The sequence below is a fragment of the Choloepus didactylus genome, chromosome 13 (assembly GCF_015220235.1).
Source record: "Choloepus didactylus isolate mChoDid1 chromosome 13, mChoDid1.pri, whole genome shotgun sequence".
NCBI lineage: Eukaryota > Metazoa > Chordata > Mammalia > Pilosa > Megalonychidae > Choloepus > Choloepus didactylus.
The window spans coordinates 4,387,513-4,402,230 of record NC_051319.1 but is presented as its reverse complement, the minus strand read 5'-3'; positions in this window follow the sequence as shown (position 1 = coordinate 4,402,230).

Sequence of the window (14,718 nt, the reverse complement as noted above, 5' to 3'; positions counted from 1 at the left end):
AGTGCTTTGTCCAAAAGGCAGTTTTGTCTTGAAACAAATTTATCCATATGCCTAGTCATACCTTACCATCTCTCTGTCAGATATTCTTTTTTGTTTTCAAAGAGAAGTACCTAATCTTCAAAGGGAAATTGAGGTTGGGAAGAAAAGCCAAAAGACACAAAAGGCCCATGAGCTTTCTTCACAAACAAGTAAATGTAAATGCTTTCATTGTATTTTCATACATTTGGGGGTTTTGATTACTACAGAAACATGTAATTAGTCACAGACAGAATCACGGATTTAAAGAAGGGAAAGTTACAACAGGGTGGAAAACAAAATTGCATTCTGACCAGTTTTCCCTGACTCTGTATGGGAAATACTGGAAATGGGAGATGGATGCTCCAAGAAGAAATTTTCATGGTATTGTAAGTGGAATTTTAATTTTGGACTTACAAAGGAAGTACACTTCTAATGATATGAGTGACTACAAGGATGTCAAAGGAAAGGAAGATGAAATGCAGAGGACACCACTTATAACATTTCCAAATCAGAGATTCTTCTTTGGGTATTGGCACTTTTTCCTTTTACGTCCCAACTCCAAGATGAGCTTCTTCTGTGCCTTAAAAATCCTATCCTGGAAATCTCCAATATCAACTCTGCAAACCACCACTGGGTGTAATATCCATGTATTTTGGCAGCTTGGGTGTTCTCTGACAATCACACCCCAAACCTGCTCATTCTCCCCCAGTGCCTAATCTAATCGATAGCTCCATTATCTACCTCATGCAGAGATATCTTCAATTTATCCTTCTTTCTCCCCCTTCCACCCAATCAATCAATCACCATGTCTAGAATTCCTCAGTTCCATCCTTGCTCTCTGTTCTAGTTTGCTAATGCTGCTGGAATGCAAAACACCAGAAATGGATTGGCTTTTATTAAAGGGGGTTTATTTGGTTACACAGTTACAGTCTTAAGGCCATAAAGTGTCCAAGGTAACACATCAGCAATCGGGTACCTTCACTGGAGGATGGCCAATGGTGTCCGGAAAACCTCTGTTAGCTGGGAAGGCACATGGCTGGCATCTGCTCCGAAGTTCTGGTTTCAAAATGGCTTTCTCCCAGGACGTTCATTCCTCTCTAGGCTGCAGTTCCTCAAAAATGTCACTCTTAGTAGCACCTGGGGATTTCTCCTCTCTCAGCTTCTCCAGAGCAAGAGTCTGCTTTCAATGGCTGTCTTCAAACTGTCTCTCATCTGCAGCTCCTGTGCTTTCTTCAAAGTGCCCCTCTTGGCTGTAGCTCCTCTTCAAAACATCGCTCACAGCTGCACTGAGTTCCTTCTGTTGTGTCAGCTCATTTATATGGCTCCACTGATCAACTTAGACCCACCCTGAATGTGCGAAGCAACACCTCCATGGAAATTATCCAATCAGAGTCATCACCCACAGCTGGATGTGGCACATTCCAAAGAAACACTCAAAGAATTACAGTCTATTCAACGCTGATAACATCTGCACACACAAGATTACATCAAAGATAATGGCGTTTGGGGGTCACAATATATTCAAACTGGCACACTCTCCATCCCTATTCAGGATCTCTATACTGGATTCAGTAGCCTCGTAACTCATCTCCCAGTCTTGAGTATTATTCCCTTGGAATCTGTTTCAAGAACATTCAAAAATTATCTATCTTAAATTTAAATCTGACCACATCTGACCTTTTAACTCATTCAAGGACTTCACATCACCTCTAGATCTCAGGTTCCTTTACGTAGCACATGAGGCCCTCTAGCAGCTGGCCCCTATCCACCTACCTCTACAAGGTCATTACTTGCTACTTCTTGACTCACACTTTATGCTTAAATATTGCCAACTGTTTTATTATTCCCTGTAAACCCTATGCTATTTTATAACTTTCTGCCTTTGCTTTTGCTGGTTCCTCTATCTGGAACACTTTTCCCGCTTATCTTAATATCATTTACCCTTCAAGACCAATCTCAGTTAGAATCTTGCTCAGGAAGTCTTTCTTGAACCTTTAGACTGAGCTATAGTTATTTTACTCTATATTCCTGTAACACCTGGGGCAGATTTCTAGTTTAGTACATACCTTGTTGCATTGCAATTACTGAAATTACCTGATAAGTATCTGTCTCTTCTAACAGATAAATGAGTAAAAATTTATACATCTTTGCTTTCCCACTGCTCACACTGGCTGACTTTCAGTAAATGTTTGTTGAAATGAATTGAACAAGAGCCAGAGTCTAAAGAAATTGCTGTTTTGACCTTTCTATACCTGCAAAGCCAGAGCTTAAAGCCTGGTGGTCTTACTGTTGACCAGGGGACTGAAATTCCAGGAAAGCAATGACGAGGCTGCAGACTAAGAGTCAGAGAAGGAAGTAGCCACAGGCTGTTGACATTCATAAATATTCGAGCATCTAGACCCGGCATCGTAGAATGGAGAACATCTTCCTGACCAAGAAGGGGATGTGAAAGGAAATGAAATAAGCTTCAGTGGCTGAGAGATTCCAAAAGGAGCCAAGAGATCACTCTGGTGGGCACTCTTACACAATATAGACAACCCTTTTTAGGTTCTAATGAATTGGAATAGCTAGTAGTAAATACCTGAAACTATCAAACTACAACCCAGAACCCATGAATCTGAAGATGATTGTATAAAAATGTAGCTTATGAGGGGTGACAATGTGATTGGGAAAGCCATATGGACCACACTCCCCTTTGTCCAGTGTATAGATGGGTGAGTAGAAAAGAGGGGGCAAAAAAAAAAAAAAGGCACCCAGTGTTCTTTTTCACTTTAATTTTTATTCTTTTTTGTGCATGTGGTAATGAAAATGTTCAAAAATTAATTTTGGGGATGAATGCACAACTATATAATGGCATTGTGAACAATTAAATGGTATGCTTTGTATGATTGCATGGTATGTGACTATATCTCAATGAAAATGAATTAAAAAAAAATATTTGAGGGAGGAACTTGCATACAATCAATGAACATGTGGGGCTGCCCAGAGTGGCAGCCTGGAATCTGGATCCCCTCACTCGTCTCTCTGATCCCTCAAGGGAGCATGTGGCCTTGCTAGAATATCACCCATCTCCAGCCCTTTAGTTCTACCCATAACAATTGTTTTATTAAATTTCACTTGAATATAACAATCATAGTTTCAGAGAACATAATTTTCCAAAGTCCAATCCAACCTGATTATATTCACAACTAAAACAAGATCTAGTGGATTTCAGGGCCATGAAACCAAAACATCACCTCTTGCTATGAAGAAAAGAAGTTGCTGGAAGCAGGACTGACTCACCCAATTACTGTATTAAGAAGGTTTTCTGATGACTTTTCCAATTACAACCAAAACCTAGTGACCCATAGTGTGATAGCTTTTATTCCCTACCCAGGAGGATCAATGAGACCTGGGGAATCGAATTGGCTTTCTTAATTTCTGGCTCAACACCAAAGGCTTTGCCTAGATGGGTAGCTTATGGCAAGTCTGGCTGTTTTGTTGTTCAGCTACACCGACTAGGCTATATCGAAGGCTAGTAACTAGTGCTAGCAGTTCACCTCCCATTTTGTTGAACTACGGCTTTATATGTCCTCTAAGTGACTCAAACTCAGCAAATCCGTGCAACAAAGAACTCTGGTCCAGAGAGGAGTCAGTGTTAAACGGGGAGTTCCTCTTACAGAGCCTTCTCCCTTTTCCATGTGTGCATTTGGATTTATTACAGAGGCAAACCAGTCACCCCGAGAAGGGCTGATCTGTGGCTTGAGATTTTCCAAGCCAGATGTGCAGATGAATGTGCAGATTAACAAACGGGAAAGCATATTTGAAAAGCTTTCAAATCCACTTGAGCTTGCATAGGTTTCACATGCACTCCATGAGGCCAAAGCTTATGAAAGAGTTCTTGACCGTGCTGCCCGGAGGCCTGCAGACAGGCAGGTATTTCCATACCAAGTTGCTGAGACAACTTTAGCCCTGGAAAATGAGCATAGCAGCCCCTCCCTCCTCTTCCCACACTTCTAAGCAGAGAACCGGCCCCTTGAAAGTATAGCGTGTGAGTTGGGATGGCAGGAAGAGGCAGACAGAGTTGCAGTGACGGAAGAAAGAGCAACGAGGTCAAGACTAATAGCATAGTAGTAGAAGGGAGGTGATGGTCTGGGAAGACAGGCAAGTCTGACAACCCTGCATTATGTTGTCAAATGCTAAACCGAGTGACTGTTACTCCCTTTTAGACTGTGGGAAAGGGTGATTGTGACTGAGCCTGGTTTCCCACATCATCCCAAATGTTAAGCAGATGAGAAATTATACTGGATGCAAGACATGCAGTTGAAACCAGATGGAAAGGGCCTGATAAAGGTAAAATGGTGTTTCCCATGTATACTTCATGCATTTAGAAATGATCCTTGCTTCTTGGGCACCCCCTTTATACCAAATCATATGTTACGAGAACTTCCCTAACAATTTCTCATGTTACCAGATATTTACTGTCATACATGACATTACAAGTGTGAATGGTGGGAGTGCACACTCACGTGCCAACTGCCTGCTACACGGAGGGACCAGCTGTTGGTGCTGGCCAGCAGCTCACCCATATGGGTTCTGCAGAGGAAGTGAACTCCTTGCATGGAACACAATGTGGCCTCTGCTGGGCTCCAGTTCAACTGGTGCTGGCAAGACTTCCAAAGGAAAATCTCAGCTGCCAAATTCCCTTCTGTCCAAACACAAATTCTACTGCTTTGTCAACCAGGATGGCCATGGACAATCACAAAGACATCAGAGGTCCATTTCCTTGCTGTCCTCTAACATTTATAGAGCAAATTGCTGGGTTCAATATGGTTGTCCTAAACAGTTTCTCCTTTCATCTCCATGACGACTCTGCTGGTGAGGTCAATGTTACGCTTGGACCTCGTCTTCTACCACCTTCTTCCTTTACTCATTCACTCTAGCCACACAAGTTTTCTTGCTGTTCTTCCCTCACCCTTGTGCCTTTACAATCATATTTCCTTCTTCAACGCCCCTCACCCCCAGGTCTTTGCAGAGCTAGCTTCCTGGGTTCAGTCTCTGCTCAAACATCAAGTCTTCAGAAAGGCTTTCCCTGGTCATCACATCTACCCACCTTCCCAACCCCACATCCCCCTGTCCTGGCCATCCCCACACATGCTATCACCCTACCTCACCTTATTTTTCTTCAAGCACTTTTCATTACTTAAAAATTATGTTTTTTAAAAAAAATAATCTTTGTTTGGTTAGTTAGAGGTTTTTATCTGTCTATATCTAAAATGTAGGATCCACATGAATATAGGTTTTTCTGTCTTATTTTCTGATTTCTAGTGCTGAGACAGGGCCTGATATACGGTAGAGGAGCAATAAGTATTTGTTGAGTGAGTGAGTGAGTGAGTGAGTGAATGAATGAGTGAATGAAGTGAGGTAAACAAAGAGTTAACTGGCTTGCTTCACATTACTCAGGCAGAAGGAGAGATGTGACTCAAACCAGGTCTTTGGGTTTCAAATTCCATGCTATTTCCTGTACGCAAATTTGTCTCTATTGCAAAACTTACATTTGGTTTCAATGTTTATTCTAGAGAAAAATAAACTAATCTAGACATGAATCCTAAGGCGACTTCACCATTCTCATGATTTAGAACTCTTGTATTAGCAGACGTTTTATATTTAATCCTCCTGAAGTTGAAGGCAGCAGTTTTCCTAAGAGAATATAGCAACAGCTCCTAGATGAGTGCGAGCTATACAGCCTCAGTGTATTTTATGTACTTCCAATTAGTTCCTGATAATGCTTGGTGTCATTAATATGACCTTCAGAAGGCAGACATTTTGCCATCTGGATTTCCAATAAATAGAATATAATCCTCATTGTAGTGTGTTGCACAAATAGTTGCCTCATATGTAGATAATAGTAACTTTTCTTACTCCCTCAGGTTCTCTGTCAGAATAAATCTCTCCTTTTGAGAACTTCATCACTCAGTTTATAATTCTTGTATATTCCTCTTGATAGAAAATCTGCATATCTGAGAGATTAAACATTTTTTAAAAACTAACATTTTTCAGATTTAAAAGTGGTATGCGCTTATTGCATAAAATTTGGAAAATGAAACTCCTAAACAAGAAAATCATTCATAGTCCCATAAATTACTACTAACAGATGAACCTTATAATCATTTAATCAAGTTCAAAAGAAAAATTCCACTGGAATTGTATTCTTTTAATTTTAATTTTGAAATAATTTCAAACTTACATGATTATTGCAAAAATAATGCCAAACTCATACAGAGAACCCCAAAGCACCCTCCAACCCAGATACCAACTTTTAACATACTGTCATATTTGCCTTACCATTGTATATCTATCTATATCTATCTATCTATCTATCTATCTATCTATCTATCTATCTATCCATCCATCTTCATCACCTATTTTTCTAAGCAATTGAGAGTACATTGTATATATCATGCTCTTGGAACAATGACTATCTCCATGTACATTTTCCTTGAACAAAGATATTCATTTATGAGAACACCTTGAGCAGAGTTATCAAGTTCAAGAAATTTAAGATTGATACAAATCTCATGGTCTACATACCAATTTTTCATATGTCTCAATAATGTCCCTTTGGGTCTTTTCTCCTCCATTCCTAGATCTAGTCCAGGATCATGTTTTACATTTATTGATGTTGTCTCTTTAGTCTCTCTCTCTCTGTAAATTATGAAAAAAAGAATACACACACACACACACACACACACACACACACAACATAAACTTTTCCTTCTCACCCACTCCCAAGCATACTATTCAGAGAGCTTAATCACATTCACAATGTTGTACTACTCTCACCACCATCCATTACCATAACTTTCCCATCACCCCAGACAGAAACCCTCACCCGTTATGCCTTATGCTTCCCCCTTCTACCACTCTCATCCAACCCTACTTCTGGTAATCTGTACTCTATGAATTGGCAAATTCTAGCTAGTTCATATTAAGTGGAATCATGCAATATCTGCCCTTTGGTGTGTGACTTTTTTCACTCAATATGATGCCTTCAAGTTTCATCTGTGTAATGGCATGTATCAGAATTTCATTTCTTTTTTAATACTAATAATCCATTTTATGTATATTACACTTTTTTTTTTTTTTTTTTTTTGTCCATTCATCTGCTGATGGACATTTGGGTTGATTCCACCTTATTGCTGTTGTGAAGAATGCTGCTATGAACATTGGTGTAGAAATATCTACTCGAGTCCCTGCTTTCAGTTCTTTTGCATATATACCTAGAAGTAGAGTTGCTGGGTCATTTAGTAGTTCCGTGTTTAACTTATTGAGGAACCACCAAACTGTTTTCCACTGTGGCTGCACCGTTTTACATTTCCAACAACAATGTACTGAGTTCCTATTTCTCCACATCTTCATCAACACTAGTTATTGTCAATTTTTTAATAATAATAGCCTTTCTTGTGGGTGTGAAGTGGTATCTCATTATGATTTTGAGTTGCATTTCCATAATGGCTAAAGATGTTTAGCATATTTTCATATGCTTCTTGGAAATTTGTATGTCTTATTTGGAGAAATGTCTGTTCAAGTCCTTTGTCCATTTTAAAAATTGGGTTGTTAGCCTTTTTTTGTGGTTGATTTCTAGCAGTTCTTTATATATTCTGGATATTAAACACAAACCAGATATATGATCTCTAAATATTTTCTCCTATTGGTTGCCATTTAGCTTTCTTGATAATGTCCTTTTTTGCACACAAATTTTTGATTTTGATGAAATCCGAATTATTTGTTTCTTTCGTTGCTTGTGTTTTTGGTGTAAAGCCTAAGAATCCACTGCCTGGTACAAGGTCCAGAAGATTTTTTTTTATGTCTCTCTCTAACATTTTTTATAGTTTTACCTCTTATATTTAGGTCATTGGTCCACTTGGGTTAATGTTTGTATATGCTGTCAGGTAGGGGTCCTTTTCTCATTCTTTTGCATATGAATAATCAGTCTTCCCCCTACCACTTGCTGAAAAGACCATTTTCCCCCAATTAAGGTACCTGGCATCCCTGTCAAAAATCAATGGACACAGATATATGGTTTTATTTCTGTGCTCTCAGTTTTATTCCATTGGTTCATATGGCTGTCCTTGTGCCAGTACCACTCCCTGTTTTGATTACTGTAGATTTGTAATAAGTTTTGCAATTCAAAATTGTTTATCCTCCAACTTGGTACTTCTTTTTCAAGATGGTTTTGGCTCTTACATATGTAAGAAGAAGGCAGTTGGAGCTTTGATTGGAATTGCATTACATCTATAAATTTCTTCAGTTATTATTATCGGCAATATCGTGATCCATGAATGCAGAATATCTTTCCATTTATTCAGGTTTTCTTTAATTTCTTTCAGTAATGATTTGCAGTTTTCTGCATACAAGGCCTTTACATAATTGGTAAAATTTAATCCTAGATATTTTGTTATTTTAGTTGTGGTTTAAATGGAATTGTTTTCTTGATTTCCTTTTTTTTTTTTTTGGTTGTTCATTTCTAGTGTATAGAAATAGCACTGAATTTTGCGTGTTGATCTTGTCCTCCACCACTTTGCTGAATTCATTTATTAGCTCTAGTAGTTTTCTTATAGATTCTTCTGGATTTTCAATGTGCAGGACCATGTCATCAGGAAACAGGGATGGTTTTACTTCTTTCTTTCTAATTTGGATGCCATTTTTTTTCCTTGCTTAATTGATTTGGATAGCACTTTCAGTACAGTATTCAATAGAAATGATGATAGCAGACATCCTTGTCTTGTTCTTGATTTTATGGGGACAGCTTTCAGTCTTTCATTGTTGAATGTGACATTAGCTATAGGTTTTACACATATGCACTTTAACATGTTGAGGAAGTTCCCTTCTATTCCTAGTTTTCTGAGTGTTTTATCAAGAAAGAATGCTAGATTTTGGCAAATACCTTTCCTACATCAGTTGAGAGGGCCGTGTAATTTTTTTTATTTCATTCTGTTTATGTGGTGTATTACATTGATTGATTTTCTTATGTTAAACCACTCTTGCATTCCTCAGATAAATACCACTGATCATGGTTTATAATCCTTTTGATGTGCAGTTGGATTCATTTTGCTTGTATTTTCTTGATGATTTTTGCACCTATATTCATAAGGGATATTGGTCTGTAATATTCTTTTCTTGCAGTAGCTATATCTGGATTTGGTATTAGGGTGATGCTGGCCTCACAGAATGAATTATGAAGTCTTCATCTTCAACTTTTTGGAAGGGTTTAAGAAGGATTGGTGTTAATTCTTCTTTGAATGTTTGGTAACGTTCACCCACAAAGATATTGGTCAAGAGCTATTCTTTGTGGAGAGGTTATTGATTAAAGATTCAAGCCTTACTTGGTCTGTTGACATCTTCAATTCTTCCTGAGTCAGTAGAGGCAATTTGTGTGTTTCTTGGAATTTGTCCACTTCATTTAGATTTTCTAATTTGTTGGCATACAAATTAGTTGCATATAAATTAAGTTGTTCTTAATATCCTCTTATAATGCTTTTTATTTCTGTAAGTTTGGAAGTAATTCCCCCCACCTTTCTTTTCTGAATTTTGTTATTTGCTTCCTTTCTTTTCTTTTTACTTTATCAGTATAGCTAAAGATTTGTCAGTTTTAATGATCTTTTCGAAGAACCCACTTTTGGTTTCACTGATTCTCTCTATTGTTTTTCTAGTCTCTGTTTTATTTATCTCTGCTTTAATCTTTGTTATTTCCTTCTTTAGACTCACTTTGACTTTAGTTTGCTCTTCTTTTTCTAGATCCTCCATTTGGGAGGTTAGGCCTTTGATTTGAGATCCTTCTTCTTTTGTAATGTAAGGATGTAGAGGTATAAATTTCCCTTTCAGCACTGCCATTGCTGCATACCATGAGTTTTGGTTCATTCTGTTTTTGTTTTCATTCACTTTAAGATATTTCCTAATTTTTCTTGTGATTTCATTTTGACCTTTGGTCATTTAAGAATGTGTTAATATCCACATAATTGTGAATGTTCAATTCTCCCTCTCTTATTGATTTTTAGTTTCATTCCATTGTGATTTGAGAATATATACTGAATGATATCAATATTTTTAAATTTATTGGAGACTTGTTTTGTGACCCAACATATAGTCTATCCTAGAAAATGAGCCATGTGCCCTAGAAGAGAATATGCATTCTGCTCTTTTTGGGTGAAGTATTCTTTATGTGTATGTCTGCTAGTTCTAGTTGGTTTATTGTATCATTCAAGTCTTCTATTTCCTTATTGATCTTCTGTCTATATGTGCTCTCCAATATTGTAAGTGAGTATTGAAGTCTTCTACTATTAATGTAGGATCACCTATTCCTCTGTTCAAATCTATCTACATTTGCTTCATTTATTTTGGGAATCTGCAATTAGGCTCATATATGTTTACAATTATTTTGTCTTCTTGTTAAACTGACACAATTATCAGTATGTAATGACCATCTTTGTCCCTTATAACTGTTTCTGACTTTAAGTCTATTTTACATATTAGTATAGCTACCCCAGTGCTCTTTTGGATACTACTTGCATGATATTTTCTTCACATACTTTCACTTTCAATCAACTTATGTCTTTGAATTTAAGATGAGTCTCTTGCAGGCAGCATATATTTGGGTCGTGCTTTTTTAGCCATTCTGGCATTCTCTGCCTTTTGACTAGAGAGGTTATTCCTTTATCATTTTTTTTAACGAAATTCAGTTTTATTGAAATATATTCACATACCATACAATCACCCACAGTGAACAATCAACTGTTTACAGTAGCATCATATAGTTATGGATTCATCACCCCAATATATTTTTGAACATTTTCCTTACATCAGAAAGAATCAGAGTAAGAATGAAAAATGAAAGTAAAAAAAGAACACCCAAATCATCCCCTCCATCCCACCCTATTTTTCATTTAGTTTTTGTCCCTATTTTTCTACTCATCCATCCATACACTAGATAAAGGGAGTATGATCCACAAGGTTTTCACAATCACACTGTCACCCTTTGTAGGCTTCATTGTTATACAATCGTCTTCAAGAGTCCAGGCTACTGGGTTGGAGTTGATAGTTTCAGGTATTTACTTTTAGCTATTCCAATACATTAAAACCTAAAAGGTGTTATCTATATAGTGCATAAGAATGTCCACCAGAGTGACCTCTCGACTCCATTTGAAATCTCTCAGCCACTGAAACTTTATTTCATTTCATTTTGCATTCCCCTTTTGGTCAAGACAATATTCTCAATCCCACAATGCCAGGTCCAGATTCATCCCTGGGAGTCCTATTCTGTATTGCCAGGGAGATTTACACCCCTGGGAGTCAGGTCCTACATAGTGGGGAGGGCAGTGAGTTCAACTGCTAAGGTGGCTTAGTTAGAGAGAGAGCGAGCCACATCTGAGCAACAAAGATGCATTCAGGGGGAGACATTTAGGCACAATTATATGCAAGTTTAGCATCTCCTTTGTGCTAACAAGCTTCATAAGGGCAAGTCCCATGATACAGGGCTCGGTACATCAAACCTCCAGTCCTCAGCGTTCGTGAGAACATCAGCAACAATCCAAGTGAGGAAGTCCAACACTTCCGCATTTTCCCCCAGCTCCTCAGGGGGACCTGCAAATATATTTTTATTCTCTGCCCAAATTACTTTGGGATGTGTCACTGTTTCACTCTAGCCAATACAAACCTACCACATCTCACTTCCTATTCAAAGTTCCATGTAATTGTGGTGTTTGAACAAACTGACTGTAGAGTTACACTGTTAAGAAAATATAGATCCTGCACCAAATAGACATCTCTTCCCTTGGTCTCACATGGAAGTTGAAGTTTTAAAACTCAGTCAGTTTCGACCTTTACCTTTTGGCCCAGCTTGCCCTAGTCTTAACCAGATCTGCTTCATTCATATCATTAAGTGAAGTCTGGGCTCTTTTACAGCTCTTTTTAAATTTTAAACAGTTGCTGTATGCACTAATACTGACATTTCATATCTGCTGAGCTCTCACTCTGAGTTTCAGATGTTACACAGAGACCCAATGTTCCAGAAACTATTCAGGTTATACACTAAGAGATCAGCATCCCAAAATTTGGAGATAGCCATAAAAATTCCAGAATAGATTTGATTGCTGTAAGAGCTTACAATCTAGGGACCATTACAATAATCATTCCTCTGTTAGGCTGTGTTCTAAGATTCAATTCTGAGTTTACACATTGTAGTTAGTCCATATTGGTGAGGCATTATAGTGTTTGCCTTTGTTTCTGGTGTACTTCACTCAAAATGCTGTGTACAGGATCTATTCACTTTGTTGCATGTCTCACAGCTTCACTCCTTCTCTTGGTTGCTCAATATTCCATTGTATGCATGCACCACAGTTCACCATTCTGTTCCTCACTCTATGTACCCTTAGATCACCCCCACCCATTGCAGATCATGAATACTGCCTCTATAAATACCAATGTGCAAATGTCCATTCATGTCTCTGCTCTCAGATCTTCCAATTATATACTCCATAATGAGGCTGCAGGACCTTATGGCCCCCACATACTTAGTTTTTTGTGGAACTACCACGCTGGCCTCCAGAAAGTCTACACCATTCTGCCTGCTCATCAGCAGTAGAGAGGTACATTCCTCTCTGCATGTTTTCTCCAACACTTTTACTCCTATTTATATATTTTCCTACAATTTCATAGAGTTATATTCACATACCATACCTTTAACCACAGTGTAGTCAGTTGTTCATGGTATCATCATAAAGTTGAACATTTATCACCACAATCAGCACTTGAACGTATTGATTAATACAAAAAAAAGGGGGGAGGTTGTTTGTTTTATTTTAGCAAATAATAAAAAAGATGGCAAAAAGAAAAATAAGATGTCATACAATACAATATAATAATAAGGACAGAAAACAACACCACTACCAAGAATCCCATATTCCTCCCTTATATCCCCCTCTCATACACATTTAGCTTTGCTGTATTGCCTTTGTTACATTTAATGGAAGCATATTACAATGTTACTGTTGACCATAGACTACAGTTTGCTTTGATTATATTTTTTTCCCAAATATCATCCATTTTTCGATGGTTGACATTCATTTGTTCTCCCACATGTAAAAACATTTTTATATTTGTATGTTTAGTAACATTCGTTGGCCACTCCAGTTTTTGCCAAGTTATACAGTCCCAGTTTTTATCATCTATCTTTATCTCTGGTGTCATATATTCCCCTATCCCACCTCTTTCAGCTTTACTCACAGGCATCTTTGTTCAGTGTACTTAAAATATTGTGCTACCATCACACAGTATTATGCTATCTATTTCTGGATCTATACAATCAGTCTTGCTGAACATTCTGTAGTCCTTCAGCATCAAATGCTGGATCTCTCCCCTCTTTCTATCTCCTGGTAGCCTGTATTGTCAGCTGTTAACTCTCAAAGTTTGTTCATTAATGTTTGTTGACATTAGTGAGGTCACAAAGTATCTGTCCTTTTGTTTCTGGCTAACTTCACTCAACATAATGTCCTCAAGGTTCCTCCATATTATTATATGTCCCAGTCTTTGTTCTGTGTTACAGCTGCATAATATTCCATCATGTGTGTATACCACAGTTTGTTTATCCACTCGTCCATTGATGACATTTGGGCTGCTTCCATCTCTTGGCAATCATGAATAATGCTGCAATAACCATGGGTTTACAAATGTCCATTTGTGTCTTAGCTTTCAGTTCCTTTGAGTATATACCTAGTAATGGAATAGCTGGGTCATATGGCAGATCTATACTTAGCTTCCTGAGGAACCTCCACACTGTCTTCCAGAGTGGTTGCACCATTCTACATTTCCATCAACAATGAGTAAGTGTGCCTCTTTCTCCACATCCTCTCCAGCACTTGAATTTTCTGTTTTTTGGATAATGGCCATTCTGGTAGGTGTGAGATGACATCTCATTGTGGTTTTGATTTGCAGTTCCCTAATAGCCAGTGAAGTTGAGCGTTTTTTCATATGTTTTTGAGTCATTTGTATTTCCCCTTCAGAAATTTTCTGTACATGTCTTTTGCTCATTTTTTAATTGGATTACTTTTCCTTCTGTTGTTGAGTTGTAGGATTCCTTTTTATATTCAGGATATTAAACCCTTATCTGATATGTGGTTTCCAAATATTGTCTCCCATTGTGTAGGTTGCCTTTTTACTTTTCTGACAAAGTCCTTTGATATACAAAAGTGTTTAATTTTGAGGAGATCCCATTTGTCTATTTGTTCTTTGGTTGCTCGTGCCTTGGGTGTGAGGTCTAGGAAACCACTTCCTATCACAATATCTTTAAGATATTGCCCTACATTTTCTTCTAAGAGTCTTATGGTCTTAGTGCTAATGTTTAGGTCTTTGATCCATTTCTAGTTAATTTTTGTACAAGGTGTGAGATAGGAGTCCTCTTTCATTCTTTTGGAAATGGATATCCAGTTCCCCAAACACCATTTATTGGAGAGGCTGCTCTGTCCCAGTTGCTTTGGCTTGTCTGCCTTATCAGAGATCAATTGTCTGTAGATGCGAGGGTCTACTTCTGAACACTCAATTCGATTCCACTGATTGGTATATCTGTCCTTATGCCAGTACCATGCTGTTTTTACCACTGTAGCTTTGTAATATGTTTCAAAGTCAGGTAGTGTGAGACCTCCAACTTCGTTCTTCTTTCTCAAGATA